Source organism: Chenopodium album, chromosome 21 (assembly GCF_948465745.1).
Source record: "Chenopodium album chromosome 21, dcCheAlbu1.1, whole genome shotgun sequence".
Taxonomy (NCBI): Eukaryota; Viridiplantae; Streptophyta; class Magnoliopsida; order Caryophyllales; family Amaranthaceae; genus Chenopodium; species Chenopodium album.
Genome location: NC_137854.1, coordinates 20,968,893 through 20,976,808, shown reverse-complemented (window position 1 = coordinate 20,976,808; position 7,916 = coordinate 20,968,893). Strand labels below are relative to the sequence as shown.

The window sequence follows — 7,916 nt, the reverse complement described above, 5'->3', positions numbered from 1 at the left end:
TCAATGTGTGCCCACTCAGAACCGCAAGAATGTTGGGAATAAGAGATGAGGATTTATCCCCATCAACTCAAGGCATAAGAGCTTATGATAACTCACGTCGTCAAGCACTAGGGACAATTACCATGAATATAACGGCGGGTGCAATTGAGCATGCCACTACATTTCAAGTAGTAGATATCAAGGCATCTTTTAACTTGCTATTGGGACGCCCTTGGCTTCATGATTTAAAGGCCGTCCCTTCATCTCTTCATCAACAAGTAAAGGCCATAGTTGGAGGCATTCCAATTACCATTGATGCTTCATCTATGAGAATCAAAACAGTAGAAAATCCACTAATTAATGTGGAACATGATGAAAATGATGAAGATTTGTGGGGCATTAGCGAAGAGGTATCCTTAATAGAGGAAGATGAAAGGACCCCTCTTCATTACGACCTCCACTCAAACATGACAACGAATGCTATCCTAAGAAAGCAAGGACACTTTCCTGGAATGACTCTAGGAAATAAGAAGGGAATAGCTAAACACATGGGCTTACCTGGCCTCCCTAAATTGGATACTTTCGGACTTGGTTTTGAACCAACTCGCGAAGACCTTAAGCGAGCCCAGGAAAAATCAAGAGCACGGAGAAATGCCCGCACACAAAAAAGGGAGATACCCATGGATCAATATCCTCTCACTTTAAATGGACAATTTATAAGAGAAGGAGAGGACTATCCTTGTCACGAATTTCCCGAACCCTTCGTTGTAAATGGTATAAGACAACCTGAGTTCGAAATCTTTTTGGATTGTTGCTTCCTAGACGAGATCCCAGCTCCAATTTATAAGGAGAAAGCACCTCCTTGTTTCGACTTTAATGTCATGGGACTCCTCTTTGGAAGAGAAAAGAATGAATCAAGATACACGGAGGATGATTCTTCACTTATCCAAGCGGTTCTCCAAAGTGAAAGTTTTGACCCCTCCGAATTTATCACTCCAATAAAAGATCAAGAGCGTGGATGGCGCAAGACGGTGAAGATAACCACTACAAATGGAAAGAAGATTTCAATAACTACAGGACAAGGACCAATGTTCGAAGAATCGTCTGAGTCAGAGTCTGAGTTAGAGTCTTCCCCTATCGAGTCTTCTAAGTCTTTAGTTGTAGCACCCTCATCTTCTATTTCTACTCCTAGGATAGTTAGCAATCAAGTCCCGACGGACATTTCTTTATTTGATGTAATGATTTCTGAATTTAATAATATGTCTTCTTCCCCGTATTCTTCTTGTTCTTCTTTATCTAAAGATGACGAGCATTGCTTAACTAATGATGAAAATGATAAAGAAATAATTAAAGCAATGGAAACACTTGAAAATAAGACACCGATAATTGAGGATACAGAAACGGTTGATATCTCAAAAGATCCAACCATTAAAAGAGAAGTTAAAATCGGACTAACACTAAACAAAGAAGAAAGAACCGATTTAATTAATCTACTTAAAGAATTTATCGATGTATTCGCTTGGTCATACGAATATATGCCGGGCATTAATAGAGAAATAGCTCAACACACAATACCATTAATTCCAGGAATGAAACCTGTAAAACAAAAGTTACGTCGAATGAAACCCGACGTGGCTCTTAAGATAAAAGAAGAAGTACAAAAACAAATAACTGCAGGTTTTATCAGGGTATCCAAATACCCCGAATGGGTCGCCAATGTTGTCCCGGTTCCGAAAAAAGATGGTAGAGTTCGAATGTGTGTCGACTATCGAGACCTAAATAAGGCAAGTCCAAAGGACGACTTCCCTTTACCACACATCGATATTTTGGTAGATAACACAGCAAACCATGCACTTCTCTCATTTATGGATGGGTAAGCTGGATACAATCAAATCCTCATGGCCGAAGAAGATATGGAAAAGACAATATTCATAACACCTTGGGGTACTTATTTCTACACGGTAATGCCATTCGGGTTAAAAAACGCGGGTGCTACTTACCAACGAGCAGCAACTGCCCTACTCCATGATATGATGCATAAAGAAGTGGAGGTCTATGTGGATGACATGATTGTAAAATCAAAAGACCGCCAAGGACACCCAATAGCCTTAAAAAAGTTCTTTGAAAGACTAAGAAAATACAACATGAGATTAAACCCCTCTAAATGTACTTTTGGAGTTACCTTAGGGAAACTCTTGGGATATGTCATAAGCTCTAGAGGAATAGAGATAGATCCCACCAAAATTAAAGCAATCATTTCCATGCCACCGCCTAAAACCGAAAAGCAAATTCGGGGATTTATTGGCCGGTTGCAATACATAAGTAGGTTCATATCCAAGTTAACCACGATATGCGAACCAATATTCAAGAAGCTTAAGAAAAATGTACCAATCATATGGGACGATGAGTGTCAAAAAGCTTTTGAAAAGATCAAAGCCTATCTCTCGAATCCTCCTGTATTAGCTCCAGCACTCCCCGGAATACCCTTAAGACTATACTTAACCGTCACAAAGGAAACAATGGGAGCTATGCTTGCACAAGAGGTAGAAAGCAAAGAAAATGCTATTTACTAATTAAGTAAGAAAATGCTTGAGTATGAAACACTCTACGCACCATTGGAAAAGCTGTGCCTCGCACTGGTGTGGGCCACAACTAAATTAAGACATTACATGCTCGTGCATACCGTTTACGTAGTCTCACGAATGGACCCGCTTAAATACCTATTCGAAAGATCTACACTTAACGGGCGAATCTCAAGATGGATAGTAAATTTGGCCCAGTTCGATATAAGGTTTATGCCTCAAAAGGCGATTAAAGGATCAGTGGTCTCGGATTTTCTAGCAGATTTCCCAATAGAAGATTCGACACCTTTAGAAGAGAATGAATTCCCAGATGAAAGTTTAATGATGACAGAGGATGATACATGGACTCTATATTTTGATGGAGCCTCAAACCAAAAGGGATGCGGCGTAGGAGTCTTGTTAGTATCACCTAAAGAAGAACATGTCCCTATATCCATTAAATTGGATTTCGACGTCACCAACAACGCAGCCGAATATGAAGCATGTGTGGTAGGCCTCGAAACCGCTTTAGCCTTAGGCGTAAGAAAACTCCGGATATTTGGAGATTCCTCCCTAATTATTAATCAAATTTCCAAAAGATGGAAGGTTAGGAGTGAAAGCTTAGCTCCTTACCAAACGTATTTGGAAACTCTCACCGATCAATTCACTACTAGAAAAAGGGTCTTTAGTATCAGAAAATTTAGTATCAGTAAATATTTCCGATACTAAAAGATTCATTAGTATCAGATAATTTTTTTCCGACACTACTTCTTGGATTTTGACTCAATCTCACTAATAGACTTTATTTTAGTGTCGGAATTTTTTTCATCCGATACTAATAACATAGTAGTATCAGAAACATTTCGATACTAATAGATTTTTTTCCTATCGGAATTAATAATGTTACAAATAATTGCCTATAGTAACAAATTATTCCGATACTAAAGCCTATTTAGTATATCTCATGAAAAATTTACATACTTGGCGCGGGCGGTACATTAAAATTTTGGGGAAATTTTGAAACACTACACTTCATTTTTATAATTTCACCTCGGTATTATAACCAAAACCAAATTCAAAAGAAAGGTCTTACCTTTTTCTTGAACAATTAAGCACTCTTATCTCTCCTCCTCCATTTCACGAATCTAGGGTTTACACCAAAATCCAATTTGCTCAAATTCACGAACTACCCATTACATTCGAAGTTTAATTACTTCGATTTTTCTGAAAAAAAAAGCAATTGCTGCTCATATCATTTCTCAATTTCTACGCATCGAATGGGATTTGCTACTCAACTTCTAAAATCTCAACCAATATTCACTGGTGGTATTTGGTAAGTTTAACTCACTGATCTACTTATTAGAATCCTCTTTACTTTAAACCTATCCTATTTGATTAGGAATTGTTGACTTATATAAAAATATGAAGAAATTCTTAAATTAGGCATATTTTGAGTTTCTTGATTAATTCCATCGTTAAGGGCAAGAAAACTATGCTGAAAATTTCAATTTATCATAGCTTAACATTGAAAATATTGAACAAATTTATTGGTTTTGGTTATTACTAGAGCTGTGAAATAAGGATTCAATGTAGAATTTATAATTTATTTGATGAGTTTAGATTTAGATTTGAATTTGGATATTTGAAACGACAAAAACTGTAATTGTTATCGCTAGAATTGTGTAATTTTTGTTTGTTTTTGCTGTTTTGAGCTTCAATTTTGCTGCAGGTTGGATGAATCTGAATTAAAATACACTGTATTATCAGAGACGTGTTATTTTGCTGGGTATAGTTTGGGTCCAGTGCAATATTATATGTTCATTCTAAAAGGTTGAAGGCGTGTTAGACTTAATTAAAAAATATTTAATTATTTATTGGTTTGCCTCAAACTTCAATGTCCCTTGAAATAGAGATAATATCATTAAATTTTTGGTACTTAGTTATCTCCCTATTTCCAGTATATGTTTTGGATGTTTAATATATCTGTATGGAGAATTGTTGCATATGTTTGATTATTATTGAAGAATAGGTTTAGTTTAAGGAGATATGACTATAAGAGTGAGAGGAAGGAGCAAAATGAAGGAGAGAAAGAACAAACAACCTTATATTTGAAGGTATATGATCTGACCCTAGCAACGCTTTTGTTTTGAATTAGGACCTGGCTTTTTTATTCTCTATTATGTTTCATTTGGGGATGATTTGGGTAGCATCAATTAGAGTACTCCAACTTTAGTTTCAACTATCAACTCAATCACTAGTAATGCTTTTCTATTATTAAAATAGTCCAATTTGCTCACTGATTCACTAATTTTAATTGTATTCTAATGGGTTTATGATTAATAGAGGTTAGTGATGTATCTTTTATGTCTTACATCCTACAGAGCACTATTGTAGTTACGATGACGGAAATATGCTGACATAAATGAGGATGATATGTATTTGGACTACAATGAGATCATATACACACTTATTAAAGTTTTTATATATGGAGATATATTAGCGTTCATGATGGAGTAATGTTGGTGGTGGTTCTTAATCTTTGTGTTCTAATTTTGTGTAACTTTCAAACATGCAGTTATAATACAGAGGGTTTTACAGAGAGCAAAAGAAGGTTTAATTGTTCCCTAATAAAAATTCGTTTTTCATTGTTGTCTTTAATTTTGCTTGTGGTGCATGGTTTAGTTTACTAAACATTGCTATCTTTATAGTGTTAACTTTCTTATGCCTATTTATGAATTTAGTTGGTATACGCAGCAAGATAGAGAACAATATGAGTACTTTTTGATGGGAAGATTATCACAAACTCACATAGTACTCTCAAGGTACATCTTACTTTCTTGATGAGTATTCATGTCATCTTATTTATCGCCCTATAGTTCATGTTAGAACAATCTCACTTTTAATCTTGATAGCTTGCTGAGTTATCAATTTACTTGTTATGTATGATCAAACTAACCACTATATATGTTCCCCCACCAAAATTAAGAAAGTAAATTAGAAAAGTTTTCTATGGATTATTTCTTATATAAGTTAAAAATACAAGCTACACTAAACAAAATATTATTGTATATGATAATGAAGACATAGCTGAAATTCTCTTATGTCCTTGTTAAACCTTATGGCTAGTGTATTAAGTTATACAATGCATGCTTTCATTGTGTGATGCTCAAGATACTAATATGCTGTTGGATGAATTTGCATGTGATGGTTTTTCTTATTTATGTTAACAGCTTAAATTTTTGATGATCTAAAATGTCCAAGTTTGAAGATCGTTGATGGAAGCGTATAGCTTTTTTGGAAATCAAGTAGCTATTGTATACTTATGTTAAGAAAAAATTATGCTACAATTTTATATCTTCAATGGTGGTGATGATTATGTAAAATTTTCTTTGTATCTTTGTATTACAAGCATGTATATATCAGTTTTTTGTATTAGAACTCCTTAATGTAAAATTGTTTACAGCTCTAAATAAACAAAAATAATGTACAAGGGTTTGGATTATGTATTTAGTTTTGAATCATGTATAAATTAATTGAACAAGGTTCATTAGTTAATAATGATACTATATTTTGTCTAGTATATGAACATTTCTAATACTAGAGTACTGTTATTGTTGTAAAGTTAATCATTAGTATCAGAAATTTCTGATACTAAAGAGATTTTTCAAAGCTAAGAATAATTATTGTATCAGTAATTTCGGACACTATAGGGTTAGTTTAGTATCAAATACCAATTTGATACTAAAGATTCAACTCTTTTGTATCAAATATTTCCGACACCATAGTATCTTTATAGTATCAGAATATCTTTTGATACCACAATACATGATATTTGTATCTGAATTTCGGTTACTAATTTTCCGATACTATTGATATATCCGATACTATAGGCACCCCTTTTTAATATCGGAATAAAAAACCGATACCAACACATTAGCCACGGAGGTACTAGTATCGGTTGAGTATCGGAAATTATTTCCGATACTAATGACCTTTGGTATTAGAAAATATCTCTTTAGTATCAATAAATTTCCGATACTAAAGACCAATTTTCTAGTAGTGATTGGAAAAAGTGGAATACACTTACCTACCTAGAGAGGAAAACCAATTCGCCGATGCCTTGGCAAGACTAGCCTCGATGGTCAGAATACCTAAGGAAATTGAGCAAATGCCTTTAACCATAGAAAAAAGGCATAAACCAGCATATATTCAAGCTATAGAAGATGATGAAGTGATTCAAGAAGAGGAACCTGAAGAAGAACCATGGTTCACAGATATATTAAATTATGTCACCAAAGGAGAATATCCTCCTCATGCGGACAAAAGAGCGAAAAGAGCATTAAGACTTTTAGCTTCCCATTTTGTACTCATAGGAAATGAACTACACAAAAGGGTACCTAAAGGTCGAGCTCTATTATGTGTAGACAAAAAGGATGCCCAAAGAGCTATGAGAGTAATCCATGAAGGTATATGTGGAACACATGTTAATGGCAAAATGCTAGTCCAAAAGATAATGCGAGAAGGATATTACTGGACCATCATGAATAGAGATTGTCATCAATATGTAAAAAGATGCCCAAAATGTCAAAATTACGCAAATTTGCAACATATCCCACCTTCTCTTCTCTACACCTACACTTCACCATGGCCTTTCTCTACATGGGGAATAGACATAATTGGAAAGATTACACCTCCCGGAACAGGAGGTCATGAATACATCTTGGTTGCAATAGATTACTTCACAAAATGGGTGGAAGCACAATCATATGCCAAACTCACCGCCAAACATGTAGCACTCTTTATCGAAAGAAACATAATTTGTCGATACGGAGTCCCACATGAAATGATAAGTGACAATGGAACTCACTTTCAAGCCGAATGTGAAGAATTGCTACAAAAGTATGGTATTCAACATCACCATTCTTCCCCGTATAGACCTCAAGCAAATGGAGCGGTTGAGGCCGCTAATAAAAATTTGAAAACGGTCATTGAAAAAATGACTGAAAATTATAAGGACTGGCCTGACAAACTTCACTTCGCATTGTGGGGTTATCGCACGTCAATCCGAACATCAACAGGAAATACACCATTCAACTTAGTATATGGAATGGATGCCGTACAACCTGTAGAGTTAGAAATACCTTCTCTACGCATTGCGTTAGAAAGTAAACTCGATGAAGTCGAATGGACTAGAGCACGATATGAAGAGCTAATCCTACTCGATGAAAAGCGACTAGAAGCTCTACATCATACTCAATGTTATCAAACCCGCATGGCTAGACATTTCAATAAAAAGGTCAAGACTAGAAATATCAAGGTTGGGGACTTGGTATTAAAAGCACTAAGAAAAAATGTTTTAGATCCAAGAGGCAAATT

At 35.2% G+C, this 7,916-nt stretch overlaps 1 long non-coding RNA gene across 2 annotated transcripts; it reads left to right on the top strand.

The window, feature by feature from the left end:
* The first annotated feature begins 3,591 nt into the window (after positions 1-3,591).
* LOC145602240 (uncharacterized) lies at positions 3,592-6,120 on the top strand. Of its 2 annotated transcripts, none has more exons than XR_014104512.1 (4): positions 3,592-3,873; positions 4,270-4,654; positions 5,282-5,362; positions 5,771-6,120. It is a non-coding gene; the product is annotated as an uncharacterized LOC145602240 (long non-coding RNA). The 2 variants fall into 2 exon arrangements; XR_014104513.1 differs by having other exon boundaries at positions 5,116-5,362.
* Positions 6,121-7,916: the final 1,796 nt, after the last annotated feature.